Source organism: Phyllobates terribilis, unplaced genomic scaffold (assembly GCF_046119375.1).
Source record: "Phyllobates terribilis strain yellow unplaced genomic scaffold, ASM4611937v1 Scaffold_2__4_contigs__length_985480577, whole genome shotgun sequence".
NCBI classification, from domain to species: domain Eukaryota; kingdom Metazoa; phylum Chordata; class Amphibia; order Anura; family Dendrobatidae; genus Phyllobates; species Phyllobates terribilis.
Window position 1 is genome coordinate 571450671 of NW_027362762.1, and position 17353 is coordinate 571468023.

A 17353-nucleotide genomic window follows, 5' to 3' on the forward strand; every position below is an offset into this window, starting at 1 on the left:
GACTTAGTCATTTTTCCGGCGTTTAGCAGACTTTCAGATAGGGTCAGTGAGCGTTCCGATTTCAGTTCCAGAGCGATTCGCCCAATGAGTCCTTGATATTTATTCGATTTCAGCCAATTTTTGGGATTTTTGAAAATTTCACTTTTTTGTAAAAATATTCACTAAATGAGGGAATAATATGTGTGAGGGTACCCCAGGAGAGTTCCAAATGTGTGTGGGTAGAATATATATCTCTTTTTTTTTTTTCAGACTTAGTCATTTTTCCGGCGTTTATCAGACTTTCAGATACGGGAAATGTCGCTGAGCGTTCCGATTTCAGTTCCAGAGCGATTCGCCCAATGAGTCCTTGATATTTAGTTGTTTTCAGCCAATTTTCGGGATTTTTGAAAATTTCACTTTTTTGTAAAAATATTCACTAAATGAGGGAATAATATCTGTGAGGGTACCCCAGGAGAGTTCCAAATGTGTGTGGGTAGAATATATATCTCACGGGGGTAAAATTGAAAAAAATTTTTTTTTGGACTTAGTCATTTTTCCGGCGTTTATCAGACTTTCAGATAGGGGAAATGTCACTGAGCGTTCCGATTTCAGTTCCAGAGCGATTCGCCCAATGAGTCCTTGATATTTAGTTGTTTTCAGCCAATTTTTTGGATTTTTGAAAATTTCACTTTTTTTGTAAAAATATTCACTAAATGAGGGAATAATATGTGTGAGGGTACCCCAGGAGAGTTCCAAATGTGTGTGGGTAGAATATATATCTCACGCGGGTAAAATTGAAAAAAGTTGAAAAAAATTTTTTTTTGGACTTAGTCATTTTTCTGGCGTTTATCAGACTTTCACATAGGGCAAATGTCAGTAAGCATTCCGATTTCAGTTCCAGAGCGATTCGCCCAATGAGTCCTTGATATTTAGTCGTTTTCAGCCAATTTTCTGGATTTTTGAAAATTTCACTTTTTTGTGAAAATATCCACTAAATGAGGGAATAATATGTGTGAGGGTACCCAAGGAAAGTTACAAATGTGTGTGGGTAGAATATATATCCCACGGGGGTAAAATTGAAAAAAGTTGAAAAAAAATTTTTTTTTACTTAGTCATTTTTGCGGCGTTTAGCAGACTTTCAGATAGGGTAAATGTCAGTGAGCGTTCCGATTTCAGTTCCAGAGCGATTCGCCCAATGAGTCCTTGATATTTAGTCGTTTTCAGCCAATTTTCTGGATTTTTGAAAATTTCACTTTTTTGTAAAAATATTCACTAAATGAGGGAATAATATGTGTGAGGGTACCCCAGGAGAGTTCCAAATGTGTGTGGGTAGAATATATATCTCACGCGGGTAAAATTGAAAAAAGTTGAAAAAATTTTTTTTTTGGACTTAGTCATTTTTCGGGCGTTTATCAGACTTTCAGATAGGGCAAATGTCAGTAAGCGTTCCGATTTCAGTTCCAGAGCGATTCGCCCAATGAGTCCTTGATATTTAGTCGTTTTCAGCCAATTTTCTGGATTTTTGAAAATTTCACTTTTTTGTGAAAATATCCACTAAATGAGGGAATAATATGTGTGAGGGTACCCAAGGAGAGTTACAAATGTGTGTGGGTAGAATATATATCCCACGGGGGTAAAATTGAAAAAAGTTGAAAAAATTTTTTTTTTTACTTAGTCATTTTTCCGGCGTTTAGCAGACTTTCAGATAGGGCAAATGTCAGTAAGCGTTCCGATTTCAGTTCCAGAGCGATTCGCCCAATGAGTCCTTGGTATTTAGTCGTTTTCAGCCAATTTTCTGGATTTTTGAAAATTTCACTTTTTGTGAAAATATCCACTAAATGAGGGAATAATATGTGTGAGGGTACCCAAGGAGAGTTACAAATGTGTGTGGGTAGAATATATATCCCACGGGGGTAAAATTGAAAAAAGTTGAAAAAAATTTTTTTGGGGACTTAGTCATTTTTCCGGCGTTTAGCAGACTTTCAGATAGGGTAAATGTCAGTGAGCGTTCCGATTTCAGTTCCAGAGCGATTCGCCCAATGAGTCCTTGATATTTATTCGTTTTCAGCCAATTTTTGGTATTTTTGAAAATTTCACTTTTTTGTAAAAATATTCACTAAATGACGGAATAATATGTGTGAGGGTACCCCAGGAGAATTCCAAATGTGTGTGGGTAGAATATATATCTCTTTTTTTTTTTTCACTTAGTCATTTTTCCGGCGTTTATCAGACTTTCAGATAGGGTAAATGTCAGTGAGCGTTCCGATTTCAGTTCCAGAGCGAATCGCCCAATGCGTCCTTGATATTTAGTCGTTTTAAGCCAATTTTCTGGATTTTTGAAAATTTCACTTTTTTGTGAAAATATCCACTAAATGAGGGAATAATATGTGTGAGGGTACCCCAGGAGAGTTCCAAATGTGTGTGGGTAGAATATATATCCCACGGGGGTAAAATTGAAAAAAGTTGAAAAAAATTTTTTTGGGGACTTAGTCATTTTTCCGGCGTTTAGCAGACTTTCAGATAGGGTCAGTGAGCGTTCCGATTTCAGTTCCAGAGCGATTCGCCCAATGAGTCCTTGATATTTATTCGATTTCAGCCAATTTTTGGGATTTTTGAAAATTTCACTTTTTTGTAAAAATATTCACTAAATGAGGGAATAATATGTGTGAGGGTACCCCAGGAGAGTTCCAAATGTGTGTGGGTAGAATATATATCTCTTTTTTTTTTTTCAGACTTATTCATTTTTCCGGCGTTTATCAGACTTTCAGATACGGGAAATGTCGCTGAGCGTTCCGATTTCAGTTCCAGAGCGATTCGCCCAATGAGTCCTTGATATTTAGTTGTTTTCAGCCAATTTTCGGGATTTTTGAAAATTTCACTTTTTTGTAAAAATATTCACTAAATGAGGGAATAATATCTGTGAGGGTACCCCAGGAGAGTTCCAAATGTGTGTGGGTAGAATATATATCTCACGGGGGTAAAATTGAAAAAAATTTTTTTTTGGACTTAGTCATTTTTCCGGCGTTTATCAGACTTTCAGATAGGGGAAATGTCACTGAGCGTTCCGATTTCAGTTCCAGAGCGATTCGCCCAATGAGTCCTTGATATTTAGTTGTTTTCAGCCAATTTTTTGGATTTTTGAAAATTTCACTTTTTTTGTAAAAATATTCACTAAATGAGGGAATAATATGTGTGAGGGTACCCCAGGAGAGTTCCAAATGTGTGTGGGTAGAATATATATCTCACGCGGGTAAAATTGAAAAAAGTTGAAAAAAATTTTTTTTTGGACTTAGTCATTTTTCTGGCGTTTATCAGACTTTCACATAGGGCAAATGTCAGTAAGCGTTCCGATTTCAGTTCCAGAGCGATTCGCCCAATGAGTCCTTGATATTTAGTCGTTTTCAGCCAATTTTCTGGATTTTTGAAAATTTCACTTTTTTGTGAAAATATCCACTAAATGAGGGAATAATATGTGTGAGGGTACCCAAGGAAAGTTACAAATGTGTGTGGGTAGAATATATATCCCACGGGGGTAAAATTGAAAAAAGTTGAAAAAAAATTTTTTTTTACTTAGTCATTTTTGCGGCGTTTAGCAGACTTTCAGATAGGGTAAATGTCAGTGAGCGTTCCGATTTCAGTTCCAGAGCGATTCGCCCAATGAGTCCTTGATATTTAGTCGTTTTCAGCCAATTTTCTGGATTTTTGAAAATTTCACTTTTTTGTAAAAATATTCACTAAATGAGGGAATAATATGTGTGAGGGTACCCCAGGAGAGTTCCAAATGTGTGTGGGTAGAATATATATCTCACGCGGGTAAAATTGAAAAAAGTTGAAAAAATTTTTTTTTTGGACTTAGTCATTTTTCGGGCGTTTATCAGACTTTCAGATAGGGCAAATGTCAGTAAGCGTTCCGATTTCAGTTCCAGAGCGATTCGCCCAATGAGTCCTTGATATTTAGTCGTTTTCAGCCAATTTTCTGGATTTTTGAAAATTTCACTTTTTTGTGAAAATATCCACTAAATGAGGGAATAATATGTGTGAGGGTACCCAAGGAGAGTTACAAATGTGTGTGGGTAGAATATATATCCCACGGGGGTAAAATTGAAAAAAGTTGAAAAAATTTTTTTTTTTACTTAGTCATTTTTCCGGCGTTTAGCAGACTTTCAGATAGGGCAAATGTCAGTAAGCGTTCCGATTTCAGTTCCAGAGCGATTCGCCCAATGAGTCCTTGATATTTAGTCGTTTTCAGCCAATTTTCTGGATTTTTGAAAATTTCACTTTTTGTGAAAATATCCACTAAATGAGGGAATAATATGTGTGAGGGTACCCAAGGAGAGTTACAAATGTGTGTGGGTAGAATATATATCCCACGGGGGTAAAATTGAAAAAAGTTGAAAAAATTTTTTTTTTTACTTAGTCATTTTTCCGGCGTTTAGCAGACTTTCAGATAGGGTAAATGTCAGTGAGCGTTCCGATTTCAGTTCCAGAGCGATTCGCCCAATGAGTCCTTGATATTTAGTCGTTTTCAGCCAATTTTTGGGATTTTGAAAATTTCACTTTTTTGTAAAAATATTCACTAAATGAGGGAATAATATGTGTGAGGGTACCCCAGGAGAGTTCCAAATGTGTGTGGGTAGAATATATATCTCACGGGGGTAAAATTGAAAAAAGTTGAAAAAAATTTTTTTTTGGACTTAGTCATTTTTCGGGCGTTTATCAGACTTTCAGATAGGGCAAATGTCAGTAAGCGTTCCGATTTCAGTTCCAGAGCGAATCACCCATTGCGTCCTTGATATTTAGTCGTTTTAAGCCAATTTTCTGGATTTTTGAAAATTTCACTTTTTTTGTGAAAATATCCACTAAATGAGGGAATAATATGTGTGAGGGTACCCCAGGAGAGTTCCAAATGTGTGTGGGTAGAATATATATCCCACGGGGGTAAAATTGAAAAAAGTTGAAAAAAATTTTTTTGGTGACTTAGTCATTTTTCCGGCGTTTAGCAGACTTTCAGATAGGGTAAATGTCAGTGAGCGTTCCGATTTCAGTTCCAGAGCGATTCGCCCAATGAGTCCTTGATATTTATTCGTTTTCAGCCAATTTTTGGTATTTTTGAAAATTTCACTTTTTTGTAAAAATATTCACTAAATGAGGGAATAATATGTGTGAGGGTACCCCAGGAGAATTCCAAATGTGTGTGGGTAGAATATATATCTCTTTTTTTTTTTTCACTTAGTCATTTTTCTGGCGTTTATCAGACTTTCAGATGCGGGAAATGTCACTGAGCGTTCCGATTTCAGTTCCAGAGCGATTCGCACAATGTGTCCTTGATAATTAGTTGTTTTCAGCCAATTTTTTGGATTTTTGAAAATTTCACTTTTTTGTAAAAATATTCACTAAATGAGGGAATAATATGTGTGAGGGTACCCCAGGAGAGTTCCAAATGTGTGTGGGTAGAATATATATCGCACGGGGGTAAAATTGAAAAAAGTTGAAAAATTTTTTTTTTTGGACTTAGTCATTTTTCGGGCGTTTATCAGACTTTCAGATAGGGCAAATGTCAGTAAGCGTTCAGATTTCAGTTCCAGAGCGATTCGCCCAACGAGTCCTTGATATTTAGTTGTTTTCAGCCAATTTTCGGGATTTTTGAAAATTTCACTTTTTTGTAAAAATATTCACTAAATGAGGGAATAATATGTGTGAGGGTACCCCAGGAGAGTTCCAAATGTGTGTGGGTAGAATATATATCTCACGCGAGTAAAATTGAAAAAAGTTGAAAACATTTTTTTTTTGGACTTAGTCATTTTTCGGGCGTTTATCAGACTTTCAGATAGGGCAAATGTCAGTGAGCGTTCCGATTTCAGTTCCAGAGTGATTCGCCCAATGAGTCCTTGATATTTAGTCGTTTTCAGCCAATTTTCTGGATTTTTGAAAAATTCACTTTTTTGTGAAAATATCCACTAAATGAGGGAATATGTGTGAGGGTACCCAAGGAGAGTTACAAATGTGTGTGGGTAGAATATATATCCCACGGGGGTAAAATTGAAAAAAGTTGAAAAAAAATTTTTTTTTACTTAGTCATTTTTCCGGCGTTTAGCAGACTTTTAGATAGGGTAAATGTCAGTGAGCGTTCCGATTTCATTTCCAGAGCGATTCGCCCAATGAGTCCTTGATATTTAGTCGTTTTCAGCCAATTTTTTGGATTTTTGAAAATTTCACTTTTTTGTAAAAATATTCACTAACTGAGGGAATAATATGTGTGAGGGTACCCCAGGAGAGTTCCAAATGTGTGTGGGTAGAATATATATCTCACGCGGGTAAAATTGAAAAAAGTTTAAAAAATTTTTTTTTTGGACTTAGTCATTTTTCGGGCGTTTATCAGACTTTCAGATAGGGCAAATGTCAGTAAGCGTTCCGATTTCAGTTCCAGAGCGAATCGCCCAATGCGTCCTTGATATTTAGTCGTTTTAAGCCAATTTTCTGGATTTTTGAAAATTTCACTTTTTTGTGAAAATATCCACTAAATGAGGGAATAATATGTGAGAGGGTACCCCAGGAGAGTTCCAAATGTGTGTGGGTAGAATATATATCCCACGGGGGTAAAATTGAAAAAAGTTGAAAAAAATTTTTTTGGGGACTTAGTCATTTTTCCGGCGTTTAGCAGACTTTCAGATAGGGTAAATGTCAGTGAGCGTTCCGATTTCAGTTCCAGAGCGATTCGCCCAATGAGTCCTTGATATTTATTCGTTTTCAGCCAAATTTTGGTATTTTTGAAAATTTCACTTTTTTGTAAAAATATTCACTAAATGACGGAATAATATGTGTGAGGGTACCCCAGGAGAATTCCAAATGTGTGTGGGTAGAATATATATCTCTTTTTTTTTTTTCACTTAGTCATTTTTCCGGCGTTTATCAGACTTTCAGATAGGGTAAATGTCAGTGAGCGTTCCGATTTCAGTTCCAGAGCGAATCGCCCAATGCGTCCTTGATATTTAGTCGTTTTAAGCCAATTTTCTGGATTTTTGAAAATTTCACTTTTTTGTGAAAATATCCACTAAATGAGGGAATAATATGTGTGAGGGTACCCCAGGAGAGTTCCAAATGTGTGTGGGTAGAATATATATCCCACGGGGGTAAAATTTAAAAAAGTTGAAAAAAATTTTTTTTGGGACTTAGTCATTTTTCCGGCGTTTATCAGACTTTCAGATAGGGTAAATGTCAGTGAGCGTTCCGATTTCAGTTCCAGAGCGATTCGCCCAATGAGTCCTTGATATTTAGTCGTTTTCAGCCAATTTTTGGGATTTTTGAAAATTTCACTTTTTTGTAAAAATATTCACTAAATGAGGGAATAATATGTGTGAGGGTACCCCAGGAGAGTTCCAAATGTGTGTGGGTAGAATATATTTCTCACGCGGGTAAAATTGAAAAAAGTTGAAAAAATTTTTTTTTTGGTCTTAGTCATTTTTCGGGCGTTTATCAGACTTTCAGATAGGGCAAATGTCAGTAAGCGTTCCGATTTCAGTTCCAGAGCGATTCGCCCAATGAGTCCTTGATATTTAGTCGTTTTCAGCCAATTTTCTGGATTTTTGAAAATTTCACTTTTTTGTGAAAATATCCACTAAATGAGGGAATAATATGTGTGAGGGTACCCAAGGAGAGTTACAAATGTGTGTGGGTAGAATATATATCCCACGGGGGTAAAATTGAAAAAAGTTGAAAAAATTTTTTTTTTTACTTAGTCATTTTTCCGGCGTTTAGCAGACTTTCAGATAGGGTAAATGTCAGTGAGCGTTCCGATTTCAGTTCCAGAGCGATTCGCCCAATGAGTCCTTGATATTTAGTCGTTTTCAGCCAATTTTTGGGATTTTGAAAATTTCACTTTTTTGTAAAGATATTCACTAAATGAGGGAATAATATGTGTGAGGGTACCCCAGGAGAGTTCCAAATGTGTGTGGGTAGAATATATATCTCACGGGGGTAAAATTGAAAAAAGTTGAAAAAAATTTTTTTTTGGACTTAGTCATTTTTCGGGCGTTTATCAGACTTTCAGATAGGGCAAATGTCAGTAAGCGTTCCGATTTCAGTTCCAGAGCGAATCGCCCAATGCGTCCTTGATATTTAGTCGTTTTAAGCCAATTTTCTGGATTTTTGAAAATTTCACTTTTTTGTGAAAATATCCACTAAATGAGGGAATAATATGTGAGAGGGTACCCCAGGAGAGTTCCAAATGTGTGTGGGTAGAATATATATCCCACGGGGGTAAAATTGAAAAAAGTTGAAAAAAATTTTTTTGGGGACTTAGTCATTTTTCCGGCGTTTAGCAGACTTTCAGATAGGGTAAATGTCAGTGAGCGTTCCGATTTCAGTTCCAGAGCGATTCGCCCAATGAGTCCTTCATATTTATTCGATTTCAGCCAATTTTTGGGATTTTTGAAAATTTCACTTTTTTGTAAAAATATTCACTAAATGAGGGAATAATATGTGTGAGGGTACCCCAGGAGAGTTCCAAATGTGTGTGGGTAGAATATATATCTCTTTTTTTTTTTTCAGACTTAGTCATTTTTCCGGCGTTTATCAGACTTTCAGATACGGGAAATGTCGCTGAGCGTTCCGATTTCAGTTCCAGAGCGATTCGCCCAATGAGTCCTTGATATTTAGTTGTTTTCAGCCAATTTTCGGGATTTTTGAAAATTTCACTTTTTTGTAAAAATATTCACTAAATGAGGGAATAATATCTGTGAGGGTACCCCAGGAGAGTTCCAAATGTGTGTGGGTAGAATATATATCTCACGGGGGTAAAATTGAAAAAAATTTTTTTTTGGACTTAGTCATTTTTCCGGCGTTTATCAGACTTTCAGATAGGGGAAATGTCACTGAGCGTTCCGATTTCAGTTCCAGAGCGATTCACCCAATGAGTCCTTGATATTTAGTTGTTTTCAGCCAATTTTTTGGATTTTTGAAAATTTCACTTTTTTTGTAAAAATATTCACTAAATGAGGGAATAATATGTGTGAGGGTACCCCAGGAGAGTTCCAAATGTGTGTGGGTAGAATATATATCTCACGCGGGTAAAATTGAAAAAAGTTGAAAAAAATTTTTTTTTGGACTTAGTCATTTTTCTGGCGTTTATCAGACTTTCACATAGGGCAAATGTCAGTAAGCGTTCCGATTTCAGTTCCAGAGCGATTCGCCCAATGAGTCCTTGATATTTAGTCGTTTTCAGCCAATTTTCTGGATTTTTGAAAATTTCACTTTTTTGTGAAAATATCCACTAAATGAGGGAATAATATGTGTGAGGGTACCCAAGGAAAGTTACAAATGTGTGTGGGTAGAATATATATCCCACGGGGGTAAAATTGAAAAAAGTTGAAAAAAAATTTTTTTTTACTTAGTCATTTTTGCGGCGTTTAGCAGACTTTCAGATAGGGTAAATGTCAGTGAGCGTTCCGATTTCAGTTCCAGAGCGATTCGCCCAATGAGTCCTTGATATTTAGTCGTTTTCAGCCAATTTTCTGGATTTTTGAAAATTTCACTTTTTTGTAAAAATATTCACTAAATGAGGGAATAATATGTGTGAGGGTACCCCAGGAGAGTTCCAAATGTGTGTGGGTAGAATATATATCTCACGCGGGTAAAATTGAAAAAAGTTGAAAAAATTTTTTTTTTGGACTTAGTCATTTTTCGGGCGTTTATCAGACTTTCAGATAGGGCAAATGTCAGTAAGCGTTCCGATTTCAGTTCCAGAGCGATTCGCCCAATGAGTCCTTGATATTTAGTCGTTTTCAGCCAATTTTCTGGATTTTTGAAAATTTCACTTTTTTGTGAAAATATCCACTAAATGAGGGAATAATATGTGTGAGGGTACCCAAGGAGAGTTACAAATGTGTGTGGGTAGAATATATATCCCACGGGGGTAAAATTGAAAAAAGTTGAAAAAATTTTTTTTTTTACTTAGTCATTTTTCCGGCGTTTAGCAGACTTTCAGATAGGGTAAATGTCAGTGAGCGTTCCGATTTCAGTTCCAGAGCGATTCGCCCAATGCGTCCTTGATATTTAGTCGTTTTAAGCCAATTTTCTGGATTTTTGAAAATTTCACTTTTTTGTGAAAATATCCACTAAATGAGGGAATAATATGTGTGAGGGTACCCCAGGAGAGTTCCAAATGTGTGTGGGTAGAATATATATCCCACGGGGGTAAAATTGAAAAAAGTTGAAAAAAATTTTTTTGGGGACTTAGTCATTTTTCCGGCGTTTAGCAGACTTTCAGATAGGGTAAATGTCAGTGAGCGTTCCGATTTCAGTTCCAGAGGGATTCGCCCAATGAGTCCTTGATATTTATTCGTTTTCAGCCAATTTTTGGTATTTTTGAAAATTTCACTTTTTTGTAAAAATATTCACTAAATGACGGAATAATATGTGTGAGGGTACCCCAGGAGAATTCCAAATGTGTGTGGGTAGAATATATATCTCTTTTTTTTTTTTCACTTAGTCATTTTTCCGGCGTTTATCAGACTTTCAGATACGGGAAATGTCACTGAGCGTTCCGATTTCAGTTCCAGAGCGATTCGCCCAATGAGTCCTTGATAATTAGTTGTTTTCAGCCAATTTTTTGGATTTTTGAAAATTTCACTTTTTTGTAAAAATATTCACTAAATGAGGGAATAATATGTGTGAGGGTACCCCAGGAGAGTTCCAAATGTGTGTGGGTAGAATATATATCGCACGGGGGTAAAATTGAAAAAAGTTGAAAAATTATTTTTTTTGGACTTAGTCATTTTTCGGGCGTTTATCAGACTTTCAGATAGGGCAAATGTCAGTAAGCGTTCCGATTTCAGTTCCAGAGCGATTCGCCCAATGAGTCCTTGATATTTAGTCGTTTTCAGCCAATTTTCTGGATTTTTGAAAATTTCACTTTTTGTGAAAATATCCACTAAATGAGGGAATAATATGTGTGAGGGTACCCAAGGAGAGTTACAAATGTGTGTGGGTAGAATATATATCCCACGGGGGTAAAATTGAAAAAAGTTGAAAAAATTTTTTTTTTTACTTAGTCATTTTTCCGGCGTTTAGCAGACTTTCAGATAGGGTAAATGTCAGTGAGCGTTCCGATTTCAGTTCCAGAGCGATTCGCCCAATGAGTCCTTGATATTTAGTCGTTTTCAGCCAATTTTTGGGATTTTGAAAATTTCACTTTTTTGTAAAAATATTCACTAAATGAGGGAATAATATGTGTGAGGGTACCCCAGGAGAGTTCCAAATGTGTGTGGGTAGAATATATATCTCACGGGGGTAAAATTGAAAAAAGTTGAAAAAAATTTTTTTTTGGACTTAGTCATTTTTCGGGCGTTTATCAGACTTTCAGATAGGGCAAATGTCAGTAAGCGTTCCGATTTCAGTTCCAGAGCGAATCACCCATTGCGTCCTTGATATTTAGTCGTTTTAAGCCAATTTTCTGGATTTTTGAAAATTTCACTTTTTTTGTGAAAATATCCACTAAATGAGGGAATAATATGTGTGAGGGTACCCCAGGAGAGTTCCAAATGTGTGTGGGTAGAATATATATCCCACGGGGGTAAAATTGAAAAAAGTTGAAAAAAATTTTTTTGGTGACTTAGTCATTTTTCCGGCGTTTAGCAGACTTTCAGATAGGGTAAATGTCAGTGAGCGTTCCGATTTCAGTTCCAGAGCGATTCGCCCAATGAGTCCTTGATATTTATTCGTTTTCAGCCAATTTTTGGTATTTTTGAAAATTTCACTTTTTTGTAAAAATATTCACTAAATGAGGGAATAATATGTGTGAGGGTACCCCAGGAGAATTCCAAATGTGTGTGGGTAGAATATATATCTCTTTTTTTTTTTTCACTTAGTCATTTTTCTGGCGTTTATCAGACTTTCAGATGCGGGAAATGTCACTGAGCGTTCCGATTTCAGTTCCAGAGCGATTCGCACAATGAGTCCTTGATAATTAGTTGTTTTCAGCCAATTTTTTGGATTTTTGAAAATTTCACTTTTTTGTAAAAATATTCACTAAATGAGGGAATAATATGTGTGAGGGTACCCCAGGAGAGTTCCAAATGTGTGTGGGTAGAATATATATCGCACGGGGGTAAAATTGAAAAAAGTTGAAAAATTTTTTTTTTTGGACTTAGTCATTTTTCGGGCGTTTATCAGACTTTCAGATAGGGCAAATGTCAGTAAGCGTTCAGATTTCAGTTCCAGAGCGATTCGCCCAACGAGTCCTTGATATTTAGTTGTTTTCAGCCAATTTTCGGGATTTTTGAAAATTTCACTTTTTTGTAAAAATATTCACTAAATGAGGGAATAATATGTGTGAGGGTACCCCAGGAGAGTTCCAAATGTGTGTGGGTAGAATATATATCTCACGCGAGTAAAATTGAAAAAAGTTGAAAACATTTTTTTTTTGGACTTAGTCATTTTTCGGGCGTTTATCAGACTTTCAGATAGGGCAAATGTCAGTGAGCGTTCCGATTTCAGTTCCAGAGTGATTCGCCCAATGAGTCCTTGATATTTAGTCGTTTTCAGCCAATTTTCTGGATTTTTGAAAAATTCACTTTTTTGTGAAAATATCCACTAAATGAGGGAATAATATGTGTGAGGGTACCCCAGGAGAGTTCCAAATGTGTGTGGGTAGAATATATATCCCACGGGGGTAAAATTTAAAAAAGTTGAAAAAAATTTTTTTTGGGACTTAGTCATTTTTCCGGCGTTTATCAGACTTTCAGATAGGGTAAATGTCAGTGAGCGTTCCGATTTCAGTTCCAGAGCGATTCGCCCAATGAGTCCTTGATATTTAGTCGTTTTCAGCCAATTTTCTGGATTTTTGAAAATTTCACTTTTTTGTGAAAATATCCACTAAATGAGGGAATAATATGTGTGAGGGTACCCAAGGAGAGTTACAAATGTGTGTGGGTAGAATATATATCCCACGGGGGTAAAATTGAAAAAAGTTGAAAAAATTTTTTTTTTTACTTAGTCATTTTTCCGGCGTTTATCAGACTTTCAGATAGGGTAAATGTCAGTGAGCGTTCCGATTTCAGTTCCAGAGCGATTCGCCCAATGAGTCCTTGATATTTAGTCGTTTTCAGCCAATTTTTGGGATTTTGAAAATTTCACTTTTTTGTAAAGATATTCACTAAATGAGGGAATAATATGTGTGAGGGTACCCCAGGAGAGTTCCAAATGTGTGTGGGTAGAATATATATCTCACGGGGGTAAAATTGAAAAAAGTTGAAAAAAATTTTTTTTTGGACTTAGTCATTTTTCGGGCGTTTATCAGACTTTCAGATAGGGCAAATGTCAGTAAGCGTTCCGATTTCAGTTCCAGAGCGAATCGCCCAATGCGTCCTTGATATTTAGTCGTTTTAAGCCAATTTTCTGGATTTTTGAAAATTTCACTTTTTTGTGAAAATATCCACTAAATGAGGGAATAATATGTGAGAGGGTACCCCAGGAGAGTTCCAAATGTGTGTGGGTAGAATATATATCCCACGGGGGTAAAATTGAAAAAAGTTGAAAAAAATTTTTTTGGGGACTTAGTCATTTTTCCGGCGTTTAGCAGACTTTCAGATAGGGTAAATGTCAGTGAGCGTTCCGATTTCAGTTCCAGAGCGATTCGCCCAATGAGTCCTTGATATTCATTCGTTTTCAGCCAATTTTTGGTATTTTTGAAAATTTCACTTTTTTGTAAAAATATTCACTAAATGACGGAATAATATGTGTGAGGGTACCCCAGGAGAATTCCAAATGTGTGTGGGTAGAATATATATCTCTTTTTTTTTTTTCACTTAGTCATTTTTCCGGCGTTTATCAGACTTTCAGATAGGGTAAATGTCAGTGAGCGTTCCGATTTCAGTTCCAGAGCGAATCGCCCAATGCGTCCTTGATATTTAGTCGTTTTAAGCCAATTTTCTGGATTTTTGAAAATTTCACTTTTTTGTGAAAATATCCACTAAATGAGGGAATAATATGTGTGAGGGTACCCCAGGAGAGTTCCAAATGTGTGTGGGTAGAATATATATCCCACGGGGGTAAAATTTAAAAAAGTTGAAAAAAATTTTTTTGGGGACTTAGTCATTTTTCCGGCGTTTAGCAGACTTTCAGATAGGGTCAGTGAGCGTTCCGATTTCAGTTCCAGAGCGATTCGCCCAATGAGTCCTTGATATTTATTCGATTTCAGCCAATTTTTGGGATTTTTGAAAATTTCACTTTTTTGTAAAAATATTCACTAAATGAGGGAATAATATGTGTGAGGGTACCCCAGGAGAGTTCCAAATGTGTGTGGGTAGAATATATATCTCTTTTTTTTTTTTCAGACTTAGTCATTTTTCCGGCGTTTATCAGACTTTCAGATACGGGAAATGTCGCTGAGCGTTCCGATTTCAGTTCCAGAGCGATTCGCCCAATGAGTCCTTGATATTTAGTTGTTTTCAGCCAATTTTCGGGATTTTTGAAAATTTCACTTTTTTGTAAAAATATTCACTAAATGAGGGAATAATATCTGTGAGGGTACCCCAGGAGAGTTCCAAATGTGTGTGGGTAGAATATATATCTCACGGGGGTAAAATTGAAAAAAATTTTTTTTTGGACTTAGTCATTTTTCCGGCGTTTATCAGACTTTCAGATAGGGGAAATGTCACTGAGCGTTCCGATTTCAGTTCCAGAGCGATTCGCCCAATGAGTCCTTGATATTTAGTTGTTTTCAGCCAATTTTTTGGATTTTTGAAAATTTCACTTTTTTTGTAAAAATATTCACTAAATGAGGGAATAATATGTGTGAGGGTACCCCAGGAGAGTTCCAAATGTGTGTGGGTAGAATATATATCTCACGCGGGTAAAATTGAAAAAAGTTGAAAAAAATTTTTTTTTGGACTTAGTCATTTTTCTGGCGTTTATCAGACTTTCACATAGGGCAAATGTCAGTAAGCGTTCCGATTTCAGTTCCAGAGCGATTCGCCCAATGAGTCCTTGATATTTAGTCGTTTTCAGCCAATTTTCTGGATTTTTGAAAATTTCACTTTTTTGTGAAAATATCCACTAAATGAGGGAATAATATGTGTGAGGGTACCCAAGGAAAGTTACAAATGTGTGTGGGTAGAATATATATCCCACGGGGGTAAAATTGAAAAAAGTTGAAAAAAAATTTTTTTTTACTTAGTCATTTTTGCGGCGTTTAGCAGACTTTCAGATAGGGTAAATGTCAGTGAGCGTTCCGATTTCAGTTCCAGAGCGATTCGCCCAATGAGTCCTTGATATTTAGTCGTTTTCAGCCAATTTTCTGGATTTTTGAAAATTTCACTTTTTTGTAAAAATATTCACTAAATGAGGGAATAATATGTGTGAGGGTACCCCAGGAGAGTTCCAAATGTGTGTGGGTAGAATATATATCTCACGCGGGTAAAATTGAAAAAAGTTGAAAAAATTTTTTTTTTGGACTTAGTCATTTTTCGGGCGTTTATCAGACTTTCAGATAGGGCAAATGTCAGTAAGCGTTCCGATTTCAGTTCCAGAGCGATTCGCCCAATGAGTCCTTGATATTTAGTCGTTTTCAGCCAATTTTCTGGATTTTTGAAAATTTCACTTTTTTGTGAAAATATCCACTAAATGAGGGAATAATATGTGTGAGGGTACCCAAGGAGAGTTACAAATGTGTGTGGGTAGAATATATATCCCACGGGGGTAAAATTGAAAAAAGTTGAAAAAATTTTTTTTTTTACTTAGTCATTTTTCCGGCGTTTAGCAGACTTTCAGATAGGGTAAATGTCAGTGAGCGTTCCGATTTCAGTTCCAGAGCGATTCGCCCAATGAGTCCTTGATATTTAGTCGTTTTCAGCCAATTTTTGGGATTTTGAAAATTTCACTTTTTTGTAAAGATATTCACTAAATGAGGGAATAATATGTGTGAGGGTACCCCAGGAGAGTTCCAAATGTGTGTGGGTAGAATATATATCTCACGGGGGTAAAATTGAAAAAAGTTGAAAAAAATTTTTTTTTGGACTTAGTCATTTTTCGGGCGTTTATCAGACTTTCAGATAGGGCAAATGTCAGTAAGCGTTCCGATTTCAGTTCCAGAGCGAATCGCCCAATGCGTCCTTGATATTTAGTCGTTTTAAGCCAATTTTCTGGATTTTTGAAAATTTCACTTTTTTGTGAAAATATCCACTAAATGAGGGAATAATATGTGAGAGGGTACCCCAGGAGAGTTCCAAATGTGTGTGGGTAGAATATATATCCCACGGGGGTAAAATTGAAAAAAGTTGAAAAAAATTTTTTTGGGGACTTAGTCATTTTTCCGGCGTTTAGCAGACTTTCAGATAGGGTAAATGTCAGTGAGCGTTCCGATTTCAGTTCCAGAGCGATTCGCCCAATGAGTCCTTGATATTCATTCGTTTTCAGCCAATTTTTGGTATTTTTGAAAATTTCACTTTTTTGTAAAAATATTCACTAAATGACGGAATAATATGTGTGAGGGTACCCCAGGAGAATTCCAAATGTGTGTGGGTAGAATATATATCTCTTTTTTTTTTTTCACTTAGTCATTTTTCCGGCGTTTATCAGACTTTCAGATAGGGTAAATGTCAGTGAGCGTTCCGATTTCAGTTCCAGAGCGAATCGCCCAATGCGTCCTTGATATTTAGTCGTTTTAAGCCAATTTTCTGGATTTTTGAAAATTTCACTTTTTTGTGAAAATATCCACTAAATGAGGGAATAATATGTGTGAGGGTACCCCAGGAGAGTTCCAAATGTGTGTGGGTAGAATATATATCCCACGGGGGTAAAATTTAAAAAAGTTGAAAAAAATTTTTTTGGGGACTTAGTCATTTTTCCGGCGTTTAGCAGACTTTCAGATAGGGTCAGTGAGCGTTCCGATTTCAGTTCCAGAGCGATTCGCCCAATGAGTCCTTGATATTTATTCGATTTCAGCCAATTTTTGGGATTTTTGAAAATTTCACTTTTTTGTAAAAATATTCACTAAATGAGGGAATAATATGTGTGAGGGTACCCCAGGAGAGTTCCAAATGTGTGTGGGTAGAATATATATCTCTTTTTTTTTTTTCAGACTTAGTCATTTTTCCGGCGTTTATCAGACTTTCAGATACGGGAAATGTCGCTGAGCGTTCCGATTTCAGTTCCAGAGCGATTCGCCCAATGAGTCCTTGATATTTAGTTGTTTTCAGCCAATTTTCGGGATTTTTGAAAATTTCACTTTTTTGTAAAAATATTCACTAAATGAGGGAATAATATCTGTGAGGGTACCCCAGGAGAGTTCCAAATGTGTGTGGGTAGAATATATATCTCACGGGGGTAAAATTGAAAAAAATTTTTTTTTGGACTTAGTCATTTTTCCGGCGTTTATCAG